The sequence below is a fragment of the Buceros rhinoceros genome, unplaced genomic scaffold (genome assembly GCF_000710305.1).
Source record: "Buceros rhinoceros silvestris isolate BGI_N320 unplaced genomic scaffold, ASM71030v1 scaffold6936, whole genome shotgun sequence".
Taxonomy (NCBI): Eukaryota; Metazoa; Chordata; class Aves; order Bucerotiformes; family Bucerotidae; genus Buceros; species Buceros rhinoceros.
The window spans coordinates 10,293-18,109 of NW_010416826.1; positions in this window are offsets into that span (position 1 = coordinate 10,293).

The following is a 7,817-nucleotide window of genomic DNA, read 5'->3' on the forward strand; positions in this document are numbered from 1 at the left end:
GATTTCATTTCTGAACTTGGAGACCTACTGTTCTCTGGCAGCTGAAAATTATTGTTTGTAATACCAACATAGTGAAGACATGTCTTTTGCCTGCTTTTCCCTCCAGGTTTGTAGATCTTGTTAAAAATATTCTCTAACTCCTCTTTCAATAAGGCTTAATTATTATTTAAGTGTATTTGAATGCAGACCTTAAAAGTTCTAATTTCACTACTCTGAGGACAAATATTGAAGAGCTATTTAAAAGACTTAAAACCAGACATTTTTCTTTTTGTTGAAATTTACATATTCATAGAAATAAAACTGTTAGAAACACTTTGACTTTGATTAATTCTTGTGGGAATGCTGAGAGGTTTCAAAATGTGGCTGATCTCTACCAGTGTGTCTCCCAATAGTTCAGCAATTGTCCTGGGATTTGAAGGCCCTCTAACTTATGTTGGCCTCTTCAGGTTGGTCCAAATTTGTTTTCAGATCTTCCTTCCCTGGTTACATCATCTCTCTTCTGACATCACTCAGATTCCCTTCTTGACTCCCTGTCTCAGTCCAAGGCAGTTTCAGAGTCCTTATCTTCACTTACAAGGTAATGTGGAATTCCATGTCTGCTTTACTCGGGAAGCCTATGGTTGCAGCAGCTGGAGGAGAGGGAAGGTGAGTGTGTGCTTAGATACAGATAGGAGTTGGTGCAATCATCACAGCATGGAGGCAAGTGAAGTGGCTTAATGCATTGCCCTGTCCCTCTCCTAGGAGGCAGTTAGGTGTGAAAGCCCATCTGGAAGGCAGTGAAGGCTGGATGCATCCTTGGTTGAGGACCTGGGCTTCCCTAATAGTCTAACTGCCTCTCCACTCTGGAAGGCTTTGCACCGTTCTGTGTCAGCACAGCTGAAGTACTACAATTTCCTGGAGGAGAAAAGTCTGTCCTGAGGCTATGATTGAGCTGTCAGGTGACCTACATTGCTATTCAGTTGCTGAACAAGCCCCTTACATCTGTTACTCGTTCTGAGAACTTCTTGCAAGGGTTTGTCGATGGGCATTTTTGTATGAGATGGCTGAAGTCAGTGACAGAAGACGCTAATTTTTGCTGGTGGCATTCACACAGGATCCCAAATGGTGTAAAATGTGCTTTGTTTTGCCATTTCAGCTCTGCCCTTCAGCAGGGTTGCACGTGCTTAGCTGCGTCGTGGTCCTGACGAAGCATCTTGGGGTGGTCAAACTCCTGCTCACTGAGTATGTGGCTATAGGTCTTGATTTTGCCCCACTTCTGGAAGTACTTGGTCCCCATATTTGTTCATTTCTCTGGTTTACTACGAGTTTATCTGATCTCTCTCTTCTCATGAGTTCCAAACCCTTCTCCTGTATCATTTGCTTGTTGCTGTGTTTGCTTTGTAGTATTTGGTCTGTAAGGTTCCCAGAACATGTTTAAACAACAGTTCCAGGTAAGTAGCTGTTGACCATAATAACATCCTCTGATAAGGTTTTCTTCATCTTTTGTTCATGTGAAATCACTCCTATTGTTATTTCTCCTTTTTATATACTGTTAAGAATCCATGCATGATGAAATCTTTAAAAAGTGGTAAGAACTACAAGATAAAAATTCATTCATTTGTAGTACTCTCTTGGAGCCAGACACAACCAAAAGAAAGGGGAGCAAAAATCAGTGATCCAATAGCAAGGATTGTCCCTTGTAGTATCCCCCTGAAGGCAAACACATCTTTTCCCAAAGAGCAAGTGGATATCTTAGCAACTGAAATTAGGATAGAGGTAGAGCTGAAGGAGCTCCAAGATTCAGTGTGGAAAGTTTGGATAATCATTGGGAATCTAGAGCCTTAAACAAGCAGAGTAAATACCATCCCTGATAATCTTTCATCTGCAACACATTCCTCTTGCTTGTGCTTGGGGTGGGGTATTTTGTTTTGGGGGGATTTTGGGGGGATTTGACTGTTTTCGGGTTTTTAGGAATAGGCAGACCTTGAGAGTTTTAAGTAGGTCAAATAAAATCTGGTTATCTATCACAGTTAGGTTTAATTTCCTGCACTTTCATCTCTGAATCCCAGTTGTTAATCAACATCCATTGGGGGAAAAAAAAAAAAAAAAAAAAAAAAAAAAAAAAAAAAAAGAAAAAGAAAAAAGTAAAACTCCTTGCTTTCAGGCCTTTTCTGACAATAAAAGAAGCAAAATTGCAGACAAATTCTGGTTATATTCTGTTTATCTTTAAGGGTATTTGCCATTTCCACTATGTCATTCCACACAAGTGTAATTTTTCAAGATACTTTGCATCTATATTTGTGTTTTGTCATCTTTCCTTCCCTGTACATTAATGTTTCTATTTAAATGATCCCACTAGGCATCTCATGGTCAGTGGAGTGCCTGAATACTTAGGCTTCAGCTATTTTAAAAAGCAAAGCTATTTGAAGAACAAAACTCATTGTTTTTTGCTGTGTTTTAACAAGGGCAAACCCTGCAGAACTTCTTGAATATTTGCAGTGTTCCCATGTTGTGGAGAAGGGGCCTCCAGTGTTTTCCCTTTCAGCTCTGTGTCCCTGTCTCTTTGTCTAACATATCTGATCTTGGTTTTCTGCCCTACCTACTTCTTTTCTATCCCCACTGCCCTTTTTTCTTCTTGTCTTTCCCTTGCAGGTTTTCAATTTCAGGTGTCTGTCCTGACTACTGTCACTTGTTCAACTTCCAATCACAGTTTAATCCTTGCTGTCCAAGATTCACCGTGTCAGTACTGCCACCTCTGAAGGCATGTAAACCAATCCATGATCAAAAAAATCCAAAGTCCTGCTGGTGACACCAGGCTCGGAGCCTGGTATTGATCTTGTGGGTCTTCCTGTTTCTTCTCTCATCATTCACTGCAACTGGAGGGATAGAGAACACTACTTTGTGCTCCTGATCCCTTAACCAGTCATCCCAAGGCTCTGAAGTCTCTCTTGATTGCCGTTGGATTTCTTCAGTGCCTACCTGAAAAATTGATAACAGACAATAATCTGAGGGCTGTCCCAGAGTTTTCTCACCACATCTTTAACCTTGGCAAGAAGAAATCATCCAAACTCTGGGAGAGGAGCTGCTGCAGCAAAGTCATTACTAGTCTTGGGATCCTTTTCCTAGAGAGTGATTGCCCAGACGATGGGCAGACAGGTAATAATTCCAGGGCTGTCACTGGAAATACTGCGTGCTACAGAAAATTCCAGGCTGATCCAGCCATCCCAAGGAGGACCATGCCCTTTATCTCTCCCATGTTAGGTGACGGTGCGCTGGTAGCCCTAAAGGGTGGAGAGGTTTAGGGAACATTAAGTGTCTGCGTAACAGAACAGAACCTGGGAACACACCTACTCTCAGAGGTAAGAAACTCCTAAGGTGTTCTGAAGCACACTTCAAAGCATGCTATTTTCGGTAGACCTTTATGCAGCATTCCAATACAGACTCCTAGAGCAGCTCAAATAAATCATATTCTAGAAAGGTCTGTTATTCCTTGCGGGGCAAATTGGAAGCCTAGATTAACATGTCTGAAGTTCGTGAAATGATTAGTATTTGCAGTGTCTAATTGAATCTAGCCTATAGGTATTGCAGTGATGAGTGTCACAGAAAAGCAAATAAAGAAATTTATTATTTTGTTGGCTTGGCAGAGTTCGAACTGTCTGGCATGATAGCTTGCAAGACCATGCATAGGTGATAGAGGTGCAGGGTCTCTTCAAGAGACCTTTTCATGCGTGCATCAAGTTCGCTAAAGAAACCAATGGTTCTTCATGCAAAAATACTATGCAAGTAATTAAAGAGCCTGTCATGTCATTACATCATTGGATAGAAAGATTTTTATATGATAATTTATAATTTTAAATTCTTGAGTTTGGAAAATTAACAATGGTTTTGAAAGATTTTTATGTAAAAGAATATCTGGAATTAGCCTAGTGAGTCCATCAGGAACTTAAGTAGGGCTCTGTGTTCCAATTTAACAGGAATAATATGAGTTCTAACCCTGCCCTTGGCAGTGCTTGCAGCCTTCCCATCTTACAGCTTTAGGATACAGAGTATGTATCCTATCACTCAAATCATTAATGAATCTATGGTCTGGGGTAAGACATAATACAGTTTCCCACCTTAGCATTGAATTGCAAATAAGTATTGTGATTTTTTGCATTAATTTTGTAGTATTCTTGCCTCAGCTTTTTTGTGAGAATAATCATGAGATAGTATTAAAAACCTTTTAAAGCATAGACTTTGCCATCTTCACCTCCTCTGTCTTTAACAATGCCTCTCACTCAATTGAAGAAGGAAATCTGATTTGACATAATTTGGCTTTGGAAAATCTATACTGTCTATTATTCTTTTGCTCTTTAACTGCTATGTGACTGCTAAGTCTTATTTTAGGATTGTTCTTGTGTTGAAGTCGGGCTTGCTAAAAATAGTTGCAAGATTCTTCCTTTTCCTTACATATTTCCTGTCTTTTACAATCTTATCCATCTTTCCTGAAGTTCCCATGACACCTACCAGCTTACCTCAGCTTCCTCAAGCCCTTAAGTAATATTAAAAAATCTAACCTAAGTACTCTGTAACCTCCTCTCTGTCTGCTCTAACCTGAGTTCTTACCCTTTGGTTGCTGTCATTGTGTTAATCGTGATTTCTGCAGTTCTTTCTAGCAGAGACACGGATCTTGATTTCTTCTGTTGATGCTTCCCCTATCGCACTGAACAGAGTCAGCTCCTCCTACAGTCTTTGTCTTCCAATCAGTAATATTATAGATTGCTTTCACACTATTCTGCTTTCTAGTTGCAGTATCTTTTGTTGTTTGGCCATACTTGAAGTTTCTGTTTTTTTTCTTTATTCTTTTTTTTTTCTAACATTATCTTATGTAATCTGACCTACTTGTCATCTCCTGTGCGGTTCCTGTATGTGATTTCAGACCAGTGGAGGAATTTGTGGCTTGTCAGATTTATTGTCTTCACTTGTGGCCTTCCTCTAATTTGAGATAGCGCATACTTGTGCTCTTAATGTCATTGAATAAACAGCTAATCTTCCCACTGCCTGTTCTCCAAGGATTTACTTGCCTCGGGATCTTACTGTTGGGACTGCAATTATCTAATTTCTGGAAATACAGAAATTTACTTTATTGTTCTCCCCCTTTCCATTGGTTCAGGCACATTTCCAGATATCACCCAGAAGCTCTATAGTGATTATAGTGTAGGCTTAAGAGGGACAAATACTGCAGTCTTGTGGTGAGGGAAATGCAACCGATTTCACATGCCTTTGAAAGTGGAAAAAAAAAAATTCAGGTAATTTTATGGCACAATGCCTAAAGCCAGCATACAACTGTCCAGTGAGCAAATATAGTGTCTAGTAGCCACCTTCTGAGACTTCATATGAAGATACAAAATCTTTCCATGCTCTAAATGTTTAGTAATCCTTAAAGAAAGATAGAAGCGAAATAATGAGCATTGGATTATTTTCTTTAGATATGTTTGGTTTTACTTGAAGTATTTCCTGTGTTATTATTTCTCTGTATGAAAATACTGTGTGTGCTACACCTGCTCTATTTTCCCATATCCTTATTTGTTTATTCATTATCATGCAGGCGAGTATTCAAATGACAGTATCTTTAAATATATTCCTCAGGCATTTACACCATGTCATTCTGAGTCACTCTAAAGAGCATTTATAACAACATGCGTAAGATGTTTTCCCTGTATCTGTTTTATAGGGACCTTTTTAAAAATAATACACAATCTTTTCGGGGGCAATTTTTCCTTCTCCACTTAACTTTTTCAGCTTGTTTTCCATATTATCCACAAGTACACACACACAAAAAAAGAAATGTTAGAAAAGAAGAAAGATAGGTGCCAAAATAACTATTACATACTTAAATACTTTTTTCCTTTTCCCTTGTATATTAAAGCCACTGAAGCAAGTCAATGTAATAATCGCTGGTTATTTTTAGATTAAAATAGACTGTTTATATAGTAATGGCCAATACTAGCATTGCCTGGCATGTTCACGAATGTATACAAAGTCTCACAAAGGCAAAATACAGCCAGAGCAGGAAATACATAACTGTCAAATCTAACTTCTTAACTACGTATTACCAGAAATGGACAGAATGAACACCAGCTTGTCAATAATTCTGCTGCTTCTGCAGCTGCCAGGCTCTGAGCTGTCAATCCTGGCGTGTTCTTGCCTGCTCTTTGCAAAATACATCCTTCTTTTACCATTCCAAACTGGACAAACTAACTTGTCAGAAGGCTGCTTTCTGTCCAGCTGTTCTTAAATGCTTTCAAAATGCTTTGGAGAAAACCAGAAGTACTCTAGCTGCCTTTTAGAAAGGAAAAGTTACAGAAAACCAGCCCATCGTGATTCATTTCCTTGACCTTTTTATTTTGACTTTTTTCAGTGTTCAGCTCAAGGGCTGCTGAGGGTAAACACCGAGATTGGTTTGAATTCCCAAGATCTAGAATTTTGAATGAGGAAATCACAATTTTTTTAATATGTTTTGTGCTTCACCTTCCCACCTCAATTTTTCTGTTAGACACTTTTAACTCCTTAAAGATGTAAAATGATGTTTCTCATTCTTAAAAAAAGTGCTAAATTATTTTTAAAAAAAAAAAAAACAAAACAAAAAACAACAGTGACCCGAAGCCTTTGACCTTTAAGGACAGCAGAACTAATACTTCCATAGGAGGAAAATGTTATATTATTCAAAATATAAAGCACTTAGGGAGTTCAGTGTGTAATCGCTACTATACAAGGCAACATTAAGTTAGGAATTACATCAAAATCAGACAAAATGTGAAATATTATCAGTACATTTCTATAATTGTGCAAGCTAAGGAATAAATTTTTTTCTTCAGTAATAATTATGCGATTTATTTAAATCAGCTAGGTCTTTTAAATGATGGTCATTAACTGTTCTGTTGGTATTGCCTACATGTTTGAGACAATGGTGATTTAGATCTTGTTCACAGAAAACATTTTTGAAAAGCTCCTTCCCACCACCTATGCACACCTCTTAAAAAGAAGTAAAAGAAAAGAACCACCACCACCCCAATCACCAAAAAAACCTTGTTGTAGACTGAAGAAGTCATGCCATATTTTAAGATTCTAGATGGCATAAAGGACTACATCAAGGGCTTGGTACGGTTCGCTCATTTCTCCTGTACAGTAAGAGGAGGACAGTGAGCAAGCAGTCTTTCCTTTGGTGGATATGCATTTTGTATAGCACCAACTCATCTGCGTCATCTGTTTGCTGTGTAGATGAGAGCTGACGTAGGAAATGAGCAGAGTGAGAATTTATGGAAATGAGAAAGTGTTCTTCTGTGGTTTTGTTGCTTTACTTTTTTAAATGTACTCACTAAGCGATTTGCTTTTACCCATTTCTGTTAATTCTCACATGGATTTAATTCACTCTTACTCTCGCACACATGTACTCACAGACACTAACATACATGCCTGCAAGTGTGGCCTGGCCCCAAACACGTGTGCAGTGTGGGGGCAAAGGGATGGCTGATACCTCGTTCTCAATCATGTCTCTTGAGTTCTTCTTGAGCAGAAGTGAGGAATGCTCTTTTGACTTGCCTTTTGTGCCCTGTGGTAGTGGATACTGTCTGGGATCTTTTCTCTTATTACTTTGTCTTGCTTCCCATAAGCCATAGGCAAAATTCTTGAATTTGACGGTTCTCCTCTTTCTTTATGTGGACATCCGATGGAAACAGTCCTGCTCTCTGTTTTCTTGTTACCTTATCTGTAGGTAAATTTGTTCCTCTTTTTACTATTTGTCATTTGCATGAAAGCACACAGATGGCACTTTTTATCAAAACACACTGAATGTAGAA